Source organism: Rhinolophus sinicus, linkage group LG01 (genome assembly GCF_036562045.2).
Source record: "Rhinolophus sinicus isolate RSC01 linkage group LG01, ASM3656204v1, whole genome shotgun sequence".
Lineage (NCBI taxonomy): Eukaryota > Metazoa > Chordata > Mammalia > Chiroptera > Rhinolophidae > Rhinolophus > Rhinolophus sinicus.
The window spans coordinates 67,738,479-67,757,970 of record NC_133751.1 but is presented as its reverse complement, the minus strand read 5'-3'; the positions used below and the strand labels follow the sequence as shown (position 1 = coordinate 67,757,970).

Below are 19,492 nucleotides of genomic sequence, written 5' to 3'. Positions count from 1 at the left end.
CTTAGCCATGGAATTCTTGGTTACGTGGAACTCTAGATCTTGGCAATAATAAGGAAAATCTCCCTGGCAGGTTATGTTTTTTAAAATGTCATCTCTTGAGATATACTCTTAGATATATGTATTTACCCATTCTCTGCTTAACAATGTTTAAACATTTTTATGTATAGACATAGACGATTTCAATTAAAACAAAATGTCTTCAAAGCGATAGAGATCCAGCTTGCCCTCCATGTATTAGGATGTTCTAATAAACATCCTCACCACAGACTAACAGACAATTCTCCTGGCAATCTGTCCAGCCTGAGTGTTAACTGAGAGGGCAAACCTCTTATATACCCGTATGCCTTGGTAATGGGCTGGACACGAGGTATATTTTCTTATGCCATATTTAAAAAATTTTACCACCATTTTCCCATTCAACTTCTTTCTTTAGAAAACAAGAGACCTAATGGAAAATCCCCAAGAAACATTCTACATACAAATAGTGTGGTCATAATTCAATGGCCTAACTGAAACAGGCAAACGATATACCATTAAACTTTTAGGATATGGGTCCTAATAAAACTCAGAGACTGCTTCCTGTCCCAGTGACAGCTGAGGAATATGATGTGCCTCACAAACTATAAGAACAGTGACAGGAAGCTGACTCTGTTCTTGAGGTCACTGATGGACCCTGGTGAGGCTGTAGCAAGGGGCAGTCTCTGTAGGGAACTCAGGATATATGAGCAAGCATGAGTTACATGGTGAAGAATGCGCATCGTTTAGAGCAGCAAACAAAATTCCAAAGCTTAAGTACCAATGTAATATGTTGGATGACTGCACCAGCTTGGACAAGAGTACACACAACAGACACACACAATACACATCTGGTTCAACGTAAAATTGACTATTGCTAAAGCATTTTCAACTTTTCGGAGGAATCTACTGGCAATGTGTTAATAGCAAGGAAAGCTAAAACAATAAAATAGCATCTCTTTCCAAATATTTAAGAACATCGAGTAAGTACCCCTTAGGCTGAGTTGTGGTTCTTGGAAGTTTTAGCCTATGAGAACCATATTGGGGACATCAAAGGTTCCTCCCTCTCTCCAAAGAGCAATTCACATCAGATGCTGCCACAAAGTCTAATGCTTTTATGGCCACCATGTTTTTTTTCTTTTCCCCCACTCAATATTTTGGAACATGCCGGATTCTTGAAATTGGAAAGAAGACAAGAAAACACAGTTAAGATCAAATATCTCTGCAAGAGCAAGTAAGTAGAGGCCTGATTGTAAAGGACAAATACATATTCCAACTGGAACTCCACTTTCAGGGAGATGTGAGTTATTAACAAGGACACAGAAGGCACATATTGACTCTGAAAGCTGGTCTGTTGACTCCTCTGTTAGTCGCATATTAGACAGGATGCAACCACCCCCATTCCAATCCTTCGACAACTTCCCTGAACACATTCAATCAGAGTCTCTTATATTGAGGGCATGACTATATTTGGGTTTAATACTGTGAGGACAGTCATCTAGTTTTCCTGTGTCAGGATGATACATTTCCCTGGAACCCAACAAGGATGCTCATGGCATCCTTCTGTTCGATACCCTGAGTGCAGAAGACCCAAGAAGAGGGTGTGACAAATAATATTTTCCAAAGGTCAGGTGCGGGGAGGTTCCCTAACATTTAAAAGTAAGCAGCTTTTAGCAAAGTGATCTTTAGAGGAATCGTATTAACAACATTTTTTTTTTTTTGCTAGGCACCCACTTTTCTTTCTTGCTTAGCTGGGTACTAAGTATTCTGAGCATAACGCACATGTTCAGGATAGAGATGCATGAAAAGTTGGTAGAGAAACTTCAAATGTACGCCGAATCCCACTTTCACTTCCCCCTCCTGCCAGCCCGAGGACTACCACCTCCCTGTCCCCACTCACTCACCTACCTTCCTCCTCCCACCAGCATGTGTGCTAGGCATGTCAAGGCTGACATCCATCGGTGGCAGCATGAAACCTATGCCTGCAGGCTCCTCCCGAGCAGACTCGGGGCTCTGCCCTTGCCACAGAGTGCTCTCAGCCGTGCACACTGAAATCGTCACCATTCCGTTGGATTGTTTGGTAGCTTTTTTTAAAAACTGGATTTTTTTTTCTTTCAAAAAACTCCCGTTATTTCCTGACTGCCTCAGAGACACCGAGAATAGAATCCTTGACACATCAAATTCTGGAACCTCACCACTCACCAAGACTGTGGTTCCTGATCCAAGGAGTGTCCACCGAGAATCAGCACAGTCTCTTGAGAGTGTCCAGGCCTGGCTGCTAAGCTCCCTGCTCTGATTAGTTTGTCGAGTTCACAGTGTTCCAGAGTGCTGAAGCACAGAAATTAGGGAGGGGAGGTGGAAGGAAAATCACTGGAGCCTCTTACGATCTAACTTCCACTAACTGAGAGGAAATGTCTTATAAATAAACAACAGCAACAGAAACAAAACAAAACAAAAAAAAATTATCCCGTCCTGCCAGAGGAATGTACATTATTGTCTCCCGACGGAAAACTTTACACCACACCAGAATGCAGCCATGTCTCCTGAAACTACCTCCCCTCAAAACAGAAAGAAAAAGAGAATCAAGAAGAAAATAAGAACCAAAAAAAGATTTTTTTCATCCCCTTGAATTCTGTTGGGAAGTTCATGTGAGTTCCCAGTAGACAAACTAAACTAAGCAGTTTCAACAGTGTCACTGTTCCAGGATTTCTTGCGGAGGCTGCTTATTAGCAAAATTTCATTTCTGCCCAGATCATTGCTGTGCCATCCGGACATTTTCAGAAGGGAAGTTCAGGGAAGGGGGGAGGGCTCAACTGTGGAGGAGAGGAAGAAGAGAGGACAAAGGAACACTCCTGGTGAACCGGAATACCCTAGCCACAGCCAGGAGAAAGCCAGCCCCACCCTCCACCCAACTCTGCTTGTTGAGGACTTGGTGATGCGATGTGTTTAATCTACTTACTCTTTCTGCTCGGGAGGCTGAGGTTCCTACATTTCCAGCTCATGCTGGACTGTACCGTAAGCAACAAGTGAAATGAGTTCAGTGATCTCATTCTAGTCCTTCGACTCCTGTCCACATCGCTAAGCGACTGCACAGCTTGGCACAGGCCAGGATGAGTCAGCAGTCTCTGGTCATGAGAGGCCAGGCCTGGAATAGCAGGGGGGTTTAGGTCAGGAGCAAAATGAAGCAGAAAGGCAGTCTAGATGGCAGGGCCCAGCTCTGCCATGCACGGACATACTGTATGCAGGTCAAAATGAAAGAGCCTCATCAGCTCTGGGGTGAAGACTGTAGAAAAAGGAGCAGCAAGGGAAAAACTCCAAACAGCTGCCTACCAAACACAGCAAGAACAAATTAGAGTGCCACAGGGAGAGAAAGGGAGCACGGGTGGAGCCCTGGAGGAGAAGAGATGCTCATTAAGATTTCTTCAATACCTTTTCTTCAGTGTGCTCCTGAACTTGTAAGAAACAGTGGTTACCTATATACTATCCTGGTGTTTCGGTTTTGCTTTCCCAATTCGGTAAGTAGCAAAACAAACACATAAAAGCAAAGCGCTGCAGTTAAGTAGCCAGAAGAAGCCTTATACTGCATAAAATAATATAATTATAAGTAAGAGCCTAATATCTTAAAGACGTACATCTGGATCAATGGTGTCCGTGTACAGCCTGCAAAATCCTGGTCACAAAGTGGTTAAAGAGAAGAAATCCTTAAATCAAGCTTGGGTGGTGGCAGAGAAGCACTGAGAGAAGAGGGGCATAAGTTCAATGATGAAACACTACAGAAATATGACATGTCCATATTTCCACTCAGTGGGGTCAGCATAGCCCTCCATCAGGAAGTGACGCTTCCCACCACGAGGAGTTTCCAACACCTCCCCTGAGCAGTAGTACTCTAACACAACAAGAGGAGAGGGAAAATAAACCAGTCAGAGGGAAAAACCAACACTTATTTCAACCTTAGAAATAAATCAGTCATGGACATTTTGTTTTGGAGGAGGCAAATTGCCCTATAAGCCAACTGATGAAGAAAAGTCTTAGTGTCTGAAACAAACTTAGAAGAACCACATCGAGATAAGGAAACTGAGGTGGAGACAGAATCAGCAGCAAACAGTAACGGGGGCCCCAACATAAGGAAGAAAGCAATCTCAAGGCAGACAGTGTGCAGCAAGAATGGCATGGCAAAGAAAGAAAGATCACCAGCGTTGGGACACACTAGTCAAAGATTTCTTTACAGTCCTGTGAAGAGGAATAATAAGGACCCACTATATATTCCTAACTGTTATCCCCTAGAGATATGTAAGATGTGGAAGAAAATGTGGAGTAAATTTTATTTAATCTCATTCCAGAGAGTATTAAGTCATCTCAATACATCTTTAACAAATGCTCAACCTTGGGCACATGAACTTTCCTAACCTTCAGTTTCCTTCTCTTTGAAATGGAATATTATCACCCTTATTGAATTATTATGGACCGAGTCGATGTTTGGTCAACGTTTGGTCCTTATCATAGCAGTGTCTGTCGCACGGCAAACACTCAATAAATTGCTATGATTTTCATCTGACTATCACAGCATCTTTATAAGTGCCCAGTGAAAGAATCATTGCCAGCGTTATTTCTACTGGAATGAGTGGGGCCAATACGAAGACTGTGGTCAAATCAGTGGAGTAGCAGTCGTCAGGGAAGGCTGCTTTAAAAAGCTTATTTCTGCCTGGGTATGGTAAACATTATCGCTGAACACAGAGGATGTTGAAAATCTATTATGTTAAAATCTTGATTTGGGGTATCTATGTTGTCAAAGCAGCTTGGAGCTTAACAGTGTCCGGTAACTACAGGCCGAAAAAAGAAAAGATGGGTTTTCAGAAGCTTCTCCAAAAGCAACAGGATAAAAGTGCTGCTGGCCTTGACCGCATGATGAGGGTTTTTTACCAAAGGGGAAAACTTAGTCCAGTTGATCATCCCGGCCTAATTGATTAATTGTGGGTCTGACCATCTGGCTGATGAATGCTGACACCCAGCAGTGATTACTATGTAACACAAATCCGGATGTGCTCTCCCCGATGTTTCCCACAATAATGGCAACTCTGAACTTAAGGTTAGTTTATTCAGGCCTCTTGGCTCAATCTCTTCATGGAACAGTGGTTGTGGCAGGGAATATTTTACTAGACCTGGTCAAGCATCATCTTCTCTTATTTCAGTTATGCCCCCCCCCTTCCATCTCTACGCCTACCCGCTCCCGAGCCCTCTCTTAAATATAATCACTTTTCATGCAAAGCATTCCATCTGTAGTTTTCATCATACTGTCTGATTCTCTCATTTCCGGTTGCTCTATTCTGAAAAATATTTGACTGGTCTAAAAGACCTGTACTGCTATTTCACAGGGAATCCTATTGAGACATTTTTATTATATCTTCTTTGCTACTGGCTTACTTCAAATTACTGTGCTTCCAAAGAAAGAAAACTATTTTACCTAACTCACGAGCCGGATTAAAAGGCCCACCACATATGGCCCGAGTTCTCCATGAGGTTAATAGAATACAAGGTTAACAGAAGATAATTCTTACATCTTAAACCTACATCTGATCCTCGGTTAGTAGTGTCCCATGAAGAAGATTCTCCCCACGAGAACTCTGGAGCACATTTCACTTCCAGAGAAAGAAAGTTAAGCTCATGGAAATAACAGGGATCAATAGCAATGCCACCCACAAACCAAACTCCATCGGGAGCAAACCTTTATGTGGGAGAATTGTCTAAGCAATCAAATCTGAATGCATAAATATAAAAACCCTGGGGAATTACAACAAAATTATTATTTTTTTGTGGGGGTGTAAACTGACACAAAATGTCTTGCACAAGCTTGGCCAACGAGTCACAACGAAGGAGGATCATCCATCTCCCCTCCTCCTTCCCCACACTGATCACCATCTCAAAATTCCTCGTTTTGCTTGCTCCCCACCTATGCTGAATTCTTCCATGTTCCAGGCTGGGTTAGTGTTAATTTTCAGTAGAGGATGGCAGGAGCATGCTGAACTACAGAGTTCCAGACTGCGAGTTGGGAAATGTTTTTGGCCTGACTGTCAGTAAACAACTATGTGTCTAGGGCAAGTCAAGTCCCTTAACTCCCCATGTCTCAGCCTCTTCATTGAAAAATGATAGGGTAGGACTGCAGGAACTCCACAGTCTCTGCCAACACTAAGATTCTATGGTTCTATAGCTCATTTCCTTTTTCTCTCTGGCATCGACTGCTCAACAACAACTCTGCTTACAGTCATTTCTCTGCTTTCAGTTCCTGATGGAAAAATGTCTCCTTCGTTTACTACCCGGTATTTGGTATTTGTAGCCTTTCTTTCTTTTTTTGATCCTAGATATTTGGAGTCATACATACGAATGTATCCAGATAGATGCTTTAAATTTGAAGGCGTTTAAGGAGAATAGCTTTCCCATGTAGAGCATTTAGTGCAGCTCGGCATGGAGGAAGCCAGCCATCCAAAAGTGGAGCAAAGGGGCCAATTCACAAATGAGAGGAAGCCTTTCATAATAAGAGTCTCCAGACTCTTCAATTTAGATAAGCTAAATGCTACCAAATTCCAACTACTTTTCTAATCAATCCCAGACACCATCACAGACACTTAGGACTACAAATTTGAGGGCCAGCACTGGCAGTGATGCAGTTCTTATTTCACCTCCACCATGTATTGCCAAGTAGGATTTAGGATGGCATAGTAATAAGAGCCAAGAGGACAATCTGTCATTTATTTTCCTCCAAACTTTTCAAAATTTCCCATTTGGGCTCTGTTTCCTAGTTTTTAATTTGGTAACTGCCATTTTTCAGCATTTCTTTTAACAGGTTACTAATAATTTCTGATACAGGATCTCGTATTTCATTTTGTGCTGCTAGAACGGCTGTTAATATTTCATCTGCCTTCAATTCAGCTCTGAATAAAGGCTGCTGGGTTTTTGATACACTGTTAACACTTTGGTTCTGGGGATCTGATCACTGATATTCACCCAGTTTGTCCAGATCTTGGTAGGTAAAAGTAATAGATTGCCTGTCTCAGAAATATCTCAGGGTGTGCTATACATTGTAGTAACACTTCAGAGTTTCTCTTCCTGGATCTTTGATGAAAACAAGAAAACAATTATTCTGTGTTTGTTTTCTCAGGTAACTCGGTATTTGCTTCAGGGGTAGTGTTCTAGAAGCAGGGGGCAGTGATTCAGAACCAGAGCTCACAGGCAGCTGCAGGTTAAAATTCTAGCTCTGAAACTTACTACAGGTATCACATTAGGCCACTTCCTTAACCTCCTGAGACTTTGTTTTCCAATTCGTAACACAGGGATAATGACAGTATCCACCTCTATTGCGATGAGGATTCAATAAACCTGTGTAAAGGACTTTCTGAGTTCTCCATAAATGATGGGTATCATCATTACCCTAGCATTAATAATCTACAAATTTTCATTCAAGTGATATTATTTTGCAACATCTTTTCAAGGCCAACAAATTATTGTTGAGTCCAGATTTTTATTGTTTGCTTTATTATCGTTTATATTAAAAACAAAAAAACAAACCAAAAAACCTCTTGGTGAAATCAAATATTTAAAAATTGGTCCTTAAAATCATATGTACAGTTAAAAATAGTATATAGCATCATATTATTTCACCTTTCAATCTAGCATCAAATTCTCACAAGTTTTTGTTCATCTAATAGTCAGGCCTTGATGAGGCGCATTGTACCAATGTTAGTCCATTCCACAGAGAGATGGCTTTTCATATTTACTTTCCCCTACTCCCAAAGAATACGGATTATTTTAATATTCTCTGGTTACGTATCAGTCAGGATCCATCAGGAGAGAGAAACCACATAGCAATTTAAATATGAAAAGTTTAATATAAAGAATTATTAACTATAATAGGGGATTGGAGAAATGAGGGAGTAGCTAGTAAGAAGCAAAGAGAATTCTAAATTATATAAGAATTAGCAAATGTACGGAGCATAGCGTTTTATGGCGCTGAGATAGAATGCTCTAGGAAGAATCCACTGCTGGACTGGGATCTAGACCTTGTTGGACCAGGCCCAGACACTGAATGAATAAATGGTAGAGAAATTGCTGGGGAGCTGTATCAGCAGAATGTGCTGGAAATCTGCACTCTAGGTTGCCAGGAAAATTGTTCACAGGGAGGTGTCTTATCTGAGGCATGCTACTACCTAAACCAGCCAACGTGTTTATGTGTGCGTGCGCATGTGTGTGTGAGCATGCGTGCGTAAGCGTGTGGCGGGTGCTAGGGAAAGCTGCTGGCCACCAGGCACTGGAGACGCTGCCTGTGCTTCAGCTGCTGGGCAGCCGTGTGTGCTGCAGGAGTCAGGCCCTGGAGAAACCAATGGAGTACGTGGGAACCAGGAAGGAAAAACCTCTTCCTCCAGTAAAGCCTCTCTAAACTCTCTAGTGACAAAGCGCACTCGTACAGCTGGGAAAGGAAAAATATAGAAAGGACCCAAATACACCTTTGTAGAGTAGGCAATGAAGGTAAATTTGGATCTGAGAGATAGCACATTGATAACTGGCACAGCTATCATTTGCTCACATACTTTATGAAATAACTCACTTTGGAGATTATAACCCAGTGTTCTCAATTTACTATGCTACTCTTCACCTTTACTGATAAACTGACGCTGCACAGACAAACAAATACTGACAGAATTAAGGAAAATAAGATTCTGTTAAGTAAAAGTAGCAATACTAGTATTTGTATGATAATCTTTTTCCCCAAATGCTGCCCACATATTTTAATTGTTTACATTTGACAGATTAAGAAAAAGATGTACAGAAATACTAAACTATTGACCTAAATTAATGCACCAGTGATTTCAGTCAAGAATTTCAACTAAGTGGGCAAACAGGAGAGTCATTGCAAATAACCTGGAGATTCAAGAGTGGTAAAAATTGCCTCAATGTATCCTTTTTTCCCTTTCTCTCTCTGTTTCTTTTTATTGATGGTAGAACCCACATTTGCTGTTCCATGACTGTTAACTATAGGTTGCTACTTTTCAGAAAAATGTATCATATATTTTGTAGAGAATTTTTCCTATGATTCCTGTCCTACATTGTTCTTCCCTCAATATTAAGTAGGATAGTATCAGTAGATCACCAATTTGGTGCATTCTTCAAAGTATACAATGATCACCGTTAGCACTGGTTTTACATATAGATGGGGAGGTATGTGCCAAAATACCTCCTTAATTTTGGCTTAATTCCTTTAAGAAGAGGACTTCCATCCTATAATTAGAGGTGGGGTTTTAAAACACAAACCCTTGACATTAGAGGAGGGTGTGGTGGAGAGAAGCTAGAGCACAGTAAGCAGTGGGGTGAGAAGAGGGTCCTGTGGGGAGGACATTACCACCAGGCTACAACCACAAAGCACCACCTCACCCGTCACCTGCTTCCCCGGGCCAGGCCACAGCCGTACTGTCTGCTCTTGCTACCAGGGAAGGGATCGGCTTGTTTCCTCACAGCTATGTTTTCTGAAAACCAGTGATATTACCGAGCAAAGCAAGCCCTGTTGGGTCGTCTCACACTCGTATTGTAGGCATCGCTGCCAGCTGCCAGTGGTTGTCTTTAGGATTTTCTTTTGCTTATGTTGTATGTGAGGACTGAGGATGAGCCTCGGGACTCTACGTACATTGGGTCCCCACCTCCCCAACAATCACAATCACACTCATCTCCCCTGCAATTCCTGAGTGCCAAAGGAGATGATGACAAAGGAAGAATCGTAAGTCCACATGAATGAGGCAGGCACGTCCGTTTGATTTCAGTTTGCCCTTCTGTTCAGCTGGCTTCTCTGCTCTGACCCACTATACTTACCCTGTCGGCTGCTCTGACTAGCAACATGCCTTTTTAATCAGCCTTCCTGGGGTCTGCATTTGATTACAGCATTTGTGTTCTATTTTGATTCTTTTGTACTGTGCCCTGTGGTGTTAGCTTGAAAGGTGTTATTTATAAAATGAAATTCTATTGTATTGCCACTTGGATTCAAAGAGGACATATAATATTAATGCAGAATGTATTTAATAATATCTTGAATCTATTAAATCAATTTCTTCTTGAGAACACAGAACGGGAGCTCCCTCTGTAACCAGGTAATATGACTTAAAAATCACCTGAACTTTCCTTCACAAGTACTCGTGAGAGCTGGCACCAGAATTATTCTCTTAAAGTCAGGGTTTCCAGAAGGAGGGGACTACCTTTCCTCAGCCAGGCCAATGCAATGTGCACCTGTTTAAACATTCAGTTGTGAAGGCCAAACATTTTCCTAGGCCTCAGATGCAAATTTTTTCACTAAGGAAACCATGAGATGAAACATGGATGTGACTTTTTTACTACTTGGGAAGATTTAGGTAAAGAAGGAAATATAATCACCTGTTTCCAAGGTGCTGCTCGCAAGATTTGTAAAAAGAACTAAATTTCTCATGCTCCTGACTCCTGTCAAAAGCGGACTAGGAAGATTCTAGCGATATGAGAACTGCAGCAGTGTGTCCAGGGTGGCACATTTAGAATGATGTTCTCACCTTGCGAAAGTGCGGGTTTCTTTATGGCTGCTGGGCCTATTGTCAGATGTTTACAGATTACATTGATAAAGGAGTCCCCAACTTTTCTTCACTTCTGATTTTAATGCACATCGAAGATGAAACATTATACCACTGTATCACAGCTTGCATATTGCACCTGTTATTGCACACGTTCCCACACGTTCCGTTCTTCCTCTATACCTCCCCCCCACTCCCTCCGGTTGATACATTTGAAATCACCAATGTTTAAACTGCTCTTTGGATAGGGAATGAGAAAGATAAAGTGTGGAAGGAGGTTTGCCAATCAGGCTCTGCAGAACTTGCTAAAAAAATCTGTCACACGTGAAGGAAGCCGGCTGTGCAGGCCTGGAGTGGGAGTTCCTAGATTTTCACCTGTGTTCATTCACTGGCTCATGATAGAACTCCAGGAAACGTAGGGTCCGGTTTCTAATCACCAAAATGGAAATAACTATATTCATCTTTTTCTACATGCATTGAGCTTCTTTAGGGATGAATGAGATAATGGTTCTGGAATGCTCTAAATTCTTTGCAATGTGAGGTGGGATACAAATGCACATTATTAAAATGATAAGTTTTGATCCCTTTTTTGGTTCTCTAAACCCAGATATGAGAAATATTAATGAATGAATAAATGAATGAATGAATGAATGAATTTCTTCCCCTCTTGGAATAAATCTTATGCCCTCTTTCATAAATGACATCCCAAACATAAGGAGCTAAGATTTGTTGGGAAATACACATCTAAATCTTGAATGCATCAAAGTATAAGCTATTTGCATGAAAAGATCACAATACTCATCCTTTTATCCACCAGGTCCTACGATATTGGTTTGCATTATGTAAGTATTGCATTAATACTGGGGGTGCCGAAAAAGAAATATACACATTTTAAGAGCTGTTATCTATGTATTACTTTTCGAAGTTGAATTGAATTATGGTAGCAATGTGTAGTATGACATTTGCTCAAAAGATGATGTTAATCAAATGAATGCTAGCATCATTCATTGTGTTACAACTTTAATAGAGTTTTTTCCTTTCTTAGAATGTGTACATTTTTTTGGCACCCTCTGGATTTGCTGAATTGAATTGGAAAACGAGATCATACAACTTTAGAGCTGAAAGTAGCTAGAGACCATGGAAGTCTAGTTACCTCATTTTGCAGATGATAAACCTGATGCCCAGACTGAATTACTTATCCAAGTGCAATGTTAATAATGGTACAAGTCTTCAGAGTTGTTCAAGATCTGCCAGTAAAAATACATCGCTCAATCAGCTAAAACAGAAGAGATGCTCTTTCGTCAAAATAAGAGGTACTCTTCAGCTCAAATAATCTGAAGTATTCTAATCATACCAGGGAAGCTGGAGCCTAAAATCACAGGGAAACCTCATTAAATGGCCACAGACATAAGTGTGCTAGAAACGCCACATCACTGAAGTTGCACATTTTAATACTGTGTCTGTCCCCTAGCCTATTGGCATAGTTTTCAGGTAAAATTAAGGTCATAAAAACAAAAAGTAAGGTCAGTCCTTAAAATTATGGGGGACTCATGGAGGCAAAATTTAAACATGAAATTACTTTCATTTATTATTTTAGTCTACTAGGAAATCATATTGCAGACTGGAAGCCCAAATTAAATTCTAGGGTTCACTAAACAAAATAGGACATGACACTTTATCCTTTGCTAAATAAAAAATAAGCACACCTATAGTAAGGCCATTTCCCTTTAGTACAAGTTACGTGTGTGGTATTTGCAGAAATAAGTTTGTTTGCCTCTTGGCTTTGTTGTCTGGTTAAAACAGCACCGTAACAACAGAAAGCAATTCAAACTATACTTTGGATGGACTTAGCTTTTTTTCTGGACAGTATTATTTTTTTTCTTTTTCTTTATCTTAAATCAATCAAGACATTTAAATTCTTGACTAGGATGTAAACAATTTGCAGTCAGTGTTATTTTAATAATCTCCTAAAAACTGCAGCAGAGTAACTGGCATAAAACAGAAACTGAATAAACGTCAAATTTCAATTATTGTAAGGTCAGAATCTAGGAATCGCCAATGAACTACTTTTCATGTTTCCAAAGGTCCTTTCACATTGGAAATCCCTCAAGGCCACAGAGAACAGAACATGGAGAAAAGGGGAGCAAGTGAAAGCAACCACGTAGGTACTTCTAATAGATGGAAGGCCTATTGGAGACCATTGTTTGTGTATTACCAGAAATCTGTCTTCAGAAACATAATCTTGGCTTTCATAAACCAAATTTAAATTCTTAACTTGGTATTTCACCCTCCATTTCTTGCTCTACCTTGCTTAGGCATTCCAGGTTCCAATACCAGATTCATATTAGTGTTTCCCTTCGTCCTGGTATTACCAAGGGACTCCTAAAATTTGAATTTTCTCTTCTGTTTTCTCCATGATCTGTTAAATCATGTCTGGATTTCTGGATTGGAATATTATGTATTAATTTACTATGATTCAATAAGCATCTACTATGTGTGAGATGCTGGGGAAATAAATAGGAGTAAGTCTTAATTCCTGCCCTCAAAGAATTAAGAAATCCACAGTGTAGTGGCTACTTTCCATAGATAGCACACATGTTTCTGCTTTTCTGCTTTTTAAGCTTCTGTTCTTCCCTTAAAGTGTCCTGTCGTCATTCTTTTACTGATCTAATTGCTTTAGTTACCTTGTAGACGTGTTTAGGTTCTATCTCTGCCATAAATCATTTTTTAGTTTTTGTAGTCCACACTAATTTTCCTTTTTTTTTTTTTTTTTTTTTTACTAGTACAGCTGGAGTAGACACCACTGTCCACCCAGTGCCCGTTCCCATTCTTCCTAGAGACAGACTCCTATTTTCAGAGTGGCAATGTGCTTAGTCCTGGATGAGTTTTGATGATTTCTAAGCAATTATGACAAATCTGTTCCCTGATTTCCTTGTCTCCCTAGCAACCAAAGGTGGCCCTGGGACCCAGTTCTAGTCAATAATACCTCTGTGTCAATCTGATTGAGAGGCTGGTTTCTTTTCTGATAAAGATAGAGGTCAAATATGATCCTTCTGCTTCCCTCTTCTTCCCTCTTTGAATTGGGACATGATGTGTGTGGAGTTGTAGCAGCCATTTTGTGATAATAAAGTAACCAGCATGCAAAAATGGTGAACAGAACCCCAGAGACGGTGGCCCTGACTTTAGCACATGCCAGCAGCTCCCTACCTCTGGATATTGTGTTACGTGAGAAACACAAACCCCTATTTGTTTCAGCCATTCAAGTGAGGACTTCTGCTACGGAACACATTTCTGACCAAGAATTACTTTCATTTATTGAATTATCCAAACTGTTCTTCCGAACTAGATGGCAAACATTGGTCATATTCTTGGCATTTAATAAATATTCATTGGCTTCATATCTTGATTATGTATACTCGACAGTCGATATACGTAATGCAATTCTCACTCTACAAGCAAGGGGAGAATTTGTATTAAGCTAAGAAAAGAGGATTAAACTAGGTCAAAAAAGAATAACTTGAGTCTATAATAAGACGTTTTAAGACGAGAATTTGTTACAACCCAGTTCATATAATAAAAGCAAACTTTTAAAAGTTTTCCAAAATTAGCAGAAATATATTTTAAGAAATAAGACCTTAGAATAAGCCTCAAAAGGATAGATGTTTTAAAGAAGAGATGATATACACAAGATTTCTATTAAATATAAAGAAGACAATGCAATGCAGTTACAGCTCCATTAAACTAAGTGAGGAAACGGCACTAGTTAAATATCACCAGCAACAAGACATTTTCTTGTCTCTTAGGAAGCATGACTGTGACTCACCCAAAGGCTCCAGACTCCTTAGCATGCTAATTTAGCTTCCAAATCTTTCACCTGAGGTTTGAACCCAGGAGTGAGGAAACTATTACAGCATTTGCTTTTGGAGAAAAGACTACAGAAGTTGCGACAGGAGCTATTTTCAAGGCTTCCAAATATTACAAGTAACGGGGAACTGTTGAGGAGAGAAATAAGCAGCTTTGGGTCGTTTTAGGTTAGTGACCTTAAATATAAGGTGTGATTTAATCAGAAGCCAGAGTAATCATGGCAGGAGGTGGGGAAAAAGACTCAGAGCTGCCTGGAATTAGGGAGGACTCTGGTGGCAGCCTTCAGCCTGAGCTAAAACTGCAGGATTCTGTCAGAGGCTCCACAAACAAAGGGCTGCATTATGTAACGCATCTTGTATTCCTTTGTGAACTATTCCACAACAAAGTTTCATTAGTTTCCCCCCCTAGACATTTTACCATTTCCAGGCTGCAACTTGTTGTCCAGAAGGGAAACTTTTTATCTGAAATAAAAGTTTAAATCTCAAGAAAACCTTTTTTTCCCCCAGAAACCAAATCAAATTAATTTGAACTTTATACTGACTGGGAAAACACTTCTTAAATTAGGTGAACAAACGTAATCTCATAGGAAGAATTTCCAAATAATTCAGCGATAGTTAGCAATAATTGTCAAACTCTCCCTGAACCTATCATTTTTGGGGTAGTGTTAAATCTGTTCTGTGTACGACTCTTTAGAGGGTCACCTTTCAATACAGCATTTTATAGGCAAAATAGGAAGACGGCACGTTATATGGCTGGCACGTAGCAGTACCTTTTCATAAATATTATCTTTGTTCAAAATAAAATTTATTTTTATGCCTGTTATGAGGACATTGTAAGATTAAATACAGTCCTATGCTAACAAATTTAGCTTTAGTGTATAAATATCAACTTTTTAAAATCAGTTTAATTCTTTAATCAATTACTAATTTAAGAGGTTTCCATTACATAATCTTATTATGATTATCTGTAAAAATAATTTAAGGGCTGAATAGATTTTTCCCTTTCAATCTTTCAAATGCTGGTTTAATGTTTGTCACTTAGACGCCTATGAAAATGACTAGGGTTTACTGGGGAATGTTGCATAGGACATGTCTTTTGGTCTGAGCATCTGGGTTGTGCATAGTCAAAGTGGAGATGGGAGCCCCCAACTAACAAGAGGTTTAACACAATTGGGGGTTTGAGTCTGAGCAGGTGGCACTCTTCCTTCTGACTTGGTCCTAAATGGATGCCGCGACTCTCTGTGCTCACTGTGTTTGTGAACCAACTCGGGAACCGTGGAATCAAGGCCCGTTATAAGGATTTTCACTTTGCTGGCCTTTCTTCCATTCAAAACTCACTGCTCTCAGACTCAGACGTACTTCTTACAAGTTGAGTGACAGTATCTCCCAGTTTTCCCAGGATAGTTACAGTTCCAATTCTCCAGGCACAAATATTAATACTGGCCACTTTTACTTTCAAAAGTGCCCCCATTTGGTTGATAAATAGGGTTAGACGCCTACACATAAGCTGAAAAAAAAAAAGCTGTGACCCATTTATAAGTGATAATCATTCTCTTTAGGCAAATGAAAATGGTTACTATTGGTTAACACCTGTTAAAAAAAAGAAAGAAACTAAAACTTTATTACTTTAATCCCAATGCTTCAACGGGAGAGATCGTTCCATCTAGAGGTTTATTTTAAGATGAGGATAATTTTGGAAAGTTATATTTCTATGAATTATTTAGAATTCCTAATTTTAGGCAGTACTGGATTTTTAAAGCCCCATTTTATATAAGAAGGCATAGCTGCCCTTAAAATGTGTTGTAATGAAAAAAGCATAAGATCCGAAATGAAATTCTTTGAATCCTGGGTTTGAATCCTAATTCAACTATTTGCTCAGTTGGCAAATTCAATTAATCCCTGGGAACATTATTATTATTAACCCCTTTCTAAATTTCCTTTAAGGACATTTTAAAAACCAGACATGAAACAGCTATATATACTCTAAGAAGTGAACATAAATTCAACATAGTTACTATTATTTCTTTTTATAATAAAGACAGCTTTCCCCTTTTCAATTTCTAAACACTTAGCTGGACTGCAGAAAAGTTGCACGCAGCAGCTAAGACTGAGCCACACGTGTACAAGCAGGGGCCTGTCACTTGCCTCTCCTTCTGACACAGCTCCATCACATGTCTAGGTGACACCTGTGCATGGACATTTATGGCCCACAAAACTCTGGGGAGGAACGACTATGGCTCTTGTACACTGTGGCTAGAAAATGAAAGGCTGCAATTTAAAGTATACAACTTTGGTCAAAAGTTTTGTTAGTGGTTTTGTGAGTTTCTGATATAATCTTTCCTCAAAAATAAAGGGAAACTTGGGAGTCAGAAGAGCTGGAATAGAAAGGCTAGTTTGTGGAGCGGCAACATTTTCTCTTGCACTGTTACATTTTTAAATGAGGTCCTGGATCCCTACAGATATATTTTCCTTTTGTTGACATTCTCTTCTTTCTTCTCTGAAATTCTAGATTCTTTGGGCCCGAAAAAAAATCTGGGTATTCAGACTTAATTTTCTAAGTCTACCTGACATCAAAATTATATGGAAAGTCTTTCTAGTTTTTCATCTATATGAATGTAATCAAATAATTTGATTTAAAAAAAAGTCTGACTCTCCCGCCCCCCCCCCCCCAGTTTAAAAGACATTTCTTTGGAGCTTTTAGTAATTGTAGAAAAAGTTATTATAAATTATCCTTCATCCAAATAATTAAACAGGTAAATACACTAAATGGAGAAGTAATCCTCTAATGCATGGCATTTCTTTCTGTTTAAATTGACTGCTCTGGGAATTAGGGCGCTAGTACCCAATTTGTGGCATCAAGATCTTTAGGTTTGTATAAGGTCCTATGAAGCAACTCTCTAACTAATGGTTCTTTATTATAAATATACTCTACTTGCAGTGTTAGGATAAAAAGAGGAGTGAATGGCAAGAGACTGCAGAGGGGAAAGGAAAGCTGACAGGACTGTACTTGGTTTCCAGAGGCTGAAAAAGAGCACTAGAAATCTTCCCCCATCCCTTGGATAGAAAAATATCTCTCACACGTTCCATCTATTAGTTCATTTGTGTTTAACAAGCCCCTCTTTTAAAATGCAAATATGCCTTCTGAACCTGTAAACTTCCTTCACACCTTTTTGTTAATTACTTTGATGTTCTATAACATGATCAACACTTATCTGATACCGTATTGGCAATCTAGGAATGAACAAATAGCTCAGGGTGGAAAAGAGTAACTTTGCTGGAGTGGGGCTGGGGGTGGTCATGTCGGGTATCTTCTGTGAGCAATAGAGCACACTGATATTGTATAGCTTTGTCGAGGAGAGTGGCGATAGCTTGGGTACCACAACATGAGCCCTTCCCTTTCCTTGATTGCCAATGTCTGGCTGAGGTCAGAACAGATCTGGAAGTCTACAAATTTCAAGTTTTAAACATTTAACCAAAGCAAGTGAACTGAATTTAGTTTATCCTGGAAACGTTTCTAGGTATTTCTCAGTATCTCCACAACTCATCAACCTTGGACTCTCCCCTGGTTCAACCTCCCAGGTTTGAAGTTCAACTGATAAATGAGTTAAAACAAAAATGTAGTCCAGTCCTTTTTCATTGTTCCTCTAGTTCTTCACTTTTTTAGAGATTATGGTATGTAATCCTAGAACATACTATAAGAAGTTTCAAAAGAATATAAGGTGATCTATCAATTGTATATCTGTTTTAGTAATTGCCACTTAATCTGATATCAAAAGGTTGCAGAATTTAAATTAGACTTCAGTCGACTTAAGCTACAAGTCTTAGCTGGGCAGAAATTCAAGGAAAAATATTTTATGACATCTTATAACATTATTAATCACCTCTCCTTTTATATGAAAAATAAATATGCTAAAATCTTCACTGTTAAGAAGAGGTCATCTTTCCTGCCAAAATGGCTAATTTTAGTTTTTATGTGGTTGGATACATTCATAAACTATTACATGAAAACATATGGTTGGAACATGCTTATTCTTTCATGAGTGTTCCTCTTTTGAGTCTGCAAAATTTTCCTCAGTTGTTCCATGTGCTATTTTGTTGTGTTGATGGCTTCTTGTTCTAAATAATTTTCTTCCTTTTCCATTGTTAGTGAAATGAATTCTAGTGGGGGAAAAAGAAACCCTCTGATGAAAATCCCTTCCTTGTAGGGCTGGAAACTGGTACAGGACACAGGGGGAGAGCAAACATTATATTGCACATTCCTCAATCAATTGATCCCTTTGTGGTTTATTCACCTGAATGCATTTTGACAAGTAGTGAAGCAGTGGTGGGAAAGGGATTATTTGTGTGGCTAATTTTCATCTACCTATGAAGTACTAGGTAAGTTTTTCTTATTATTAAACATAAATCTCCACACGTTTATTTTCCATCAGATCAGTGAATCACTATTATAAGCTATCTTGCCCATAAGGATGAGTGAAATGTCCCGGAAGTATTAAAATGTCACAAAGCCTAACCTTGAAATTTTGGTGTATGACTCTCAGTTGATCTTTGAATGTAATAGTCAGCTGTTAAATGCACATGATCGAGGTGTATGTAGTTTTTTCAAATAGAAGGGTAATGGAGAACAACTGAGAATCCTTTCAACTATTTAATTTGATTTCTCACTTTATATTTTGCCCTTACCTTTTCTTACAACACTCCTTCTTTCCTGACATATTTTGAATCCAACACCTTCCCAATTCTGCTTGACAGTGAGACTCTAGCACTTTGGCACATGATAGGTTCTCTCTAAAGACTCGCTGAATGCAAGAAAAACCACCTGGACAAATTATCAAGTAAACAGTAGAAAAACTTTTAATTAGGCAAATTAATAAATCTACAGCTTTGGAGGAAAAATCCATGATAGTTACAAATGATTAAAAATTCCAAAGATATTTAGGAAGGACAAAGCGTAGAAGGTTAAAAATGAAAAATTCTAGAATCAAAAAAGAAAAAAAAGATACAGTTCAACACAATTGAAAGCACATGTAGAAGGAAGTT

The 19,492-nt window shown here is 39.3% G+C and overlaps 1 protein-coding gene across 17 annotated transcripts in view; it reads right to left on the bottom strand.

Annotated features, from left to right (window-relative positions):
• ZBTB20 (zinc finger and BTB domain containing 20) overlaps positions 1 to 19,492 on the bottom strand; it is a 779,143-nt gene that overhangs the window by 293,288 nt on the left and 466,363 nt on the right. For 2 of the 17 annotated variants that reach the window (XM_019734859.2, XM_074331603.1), the window contains exon 1: positions 2,975 to 3,107. The exons of 13 other annotated variants lie outside the window; for them this stretch is intronic. The gene's annotated coding sequence lies outside the window, so the exon portion shown is untranslated. Of the gene's footprint in view, positions 1 to 1,923; positions 2,065 to 2,217; positions 2,367 to 2,974; positions 3,108 to 19,492 lie in introns of those variants that run through there. 2 more of the 17 variants (XM_019734858.2, XM_074331593.1) reach the window with 2 other exon arrangements.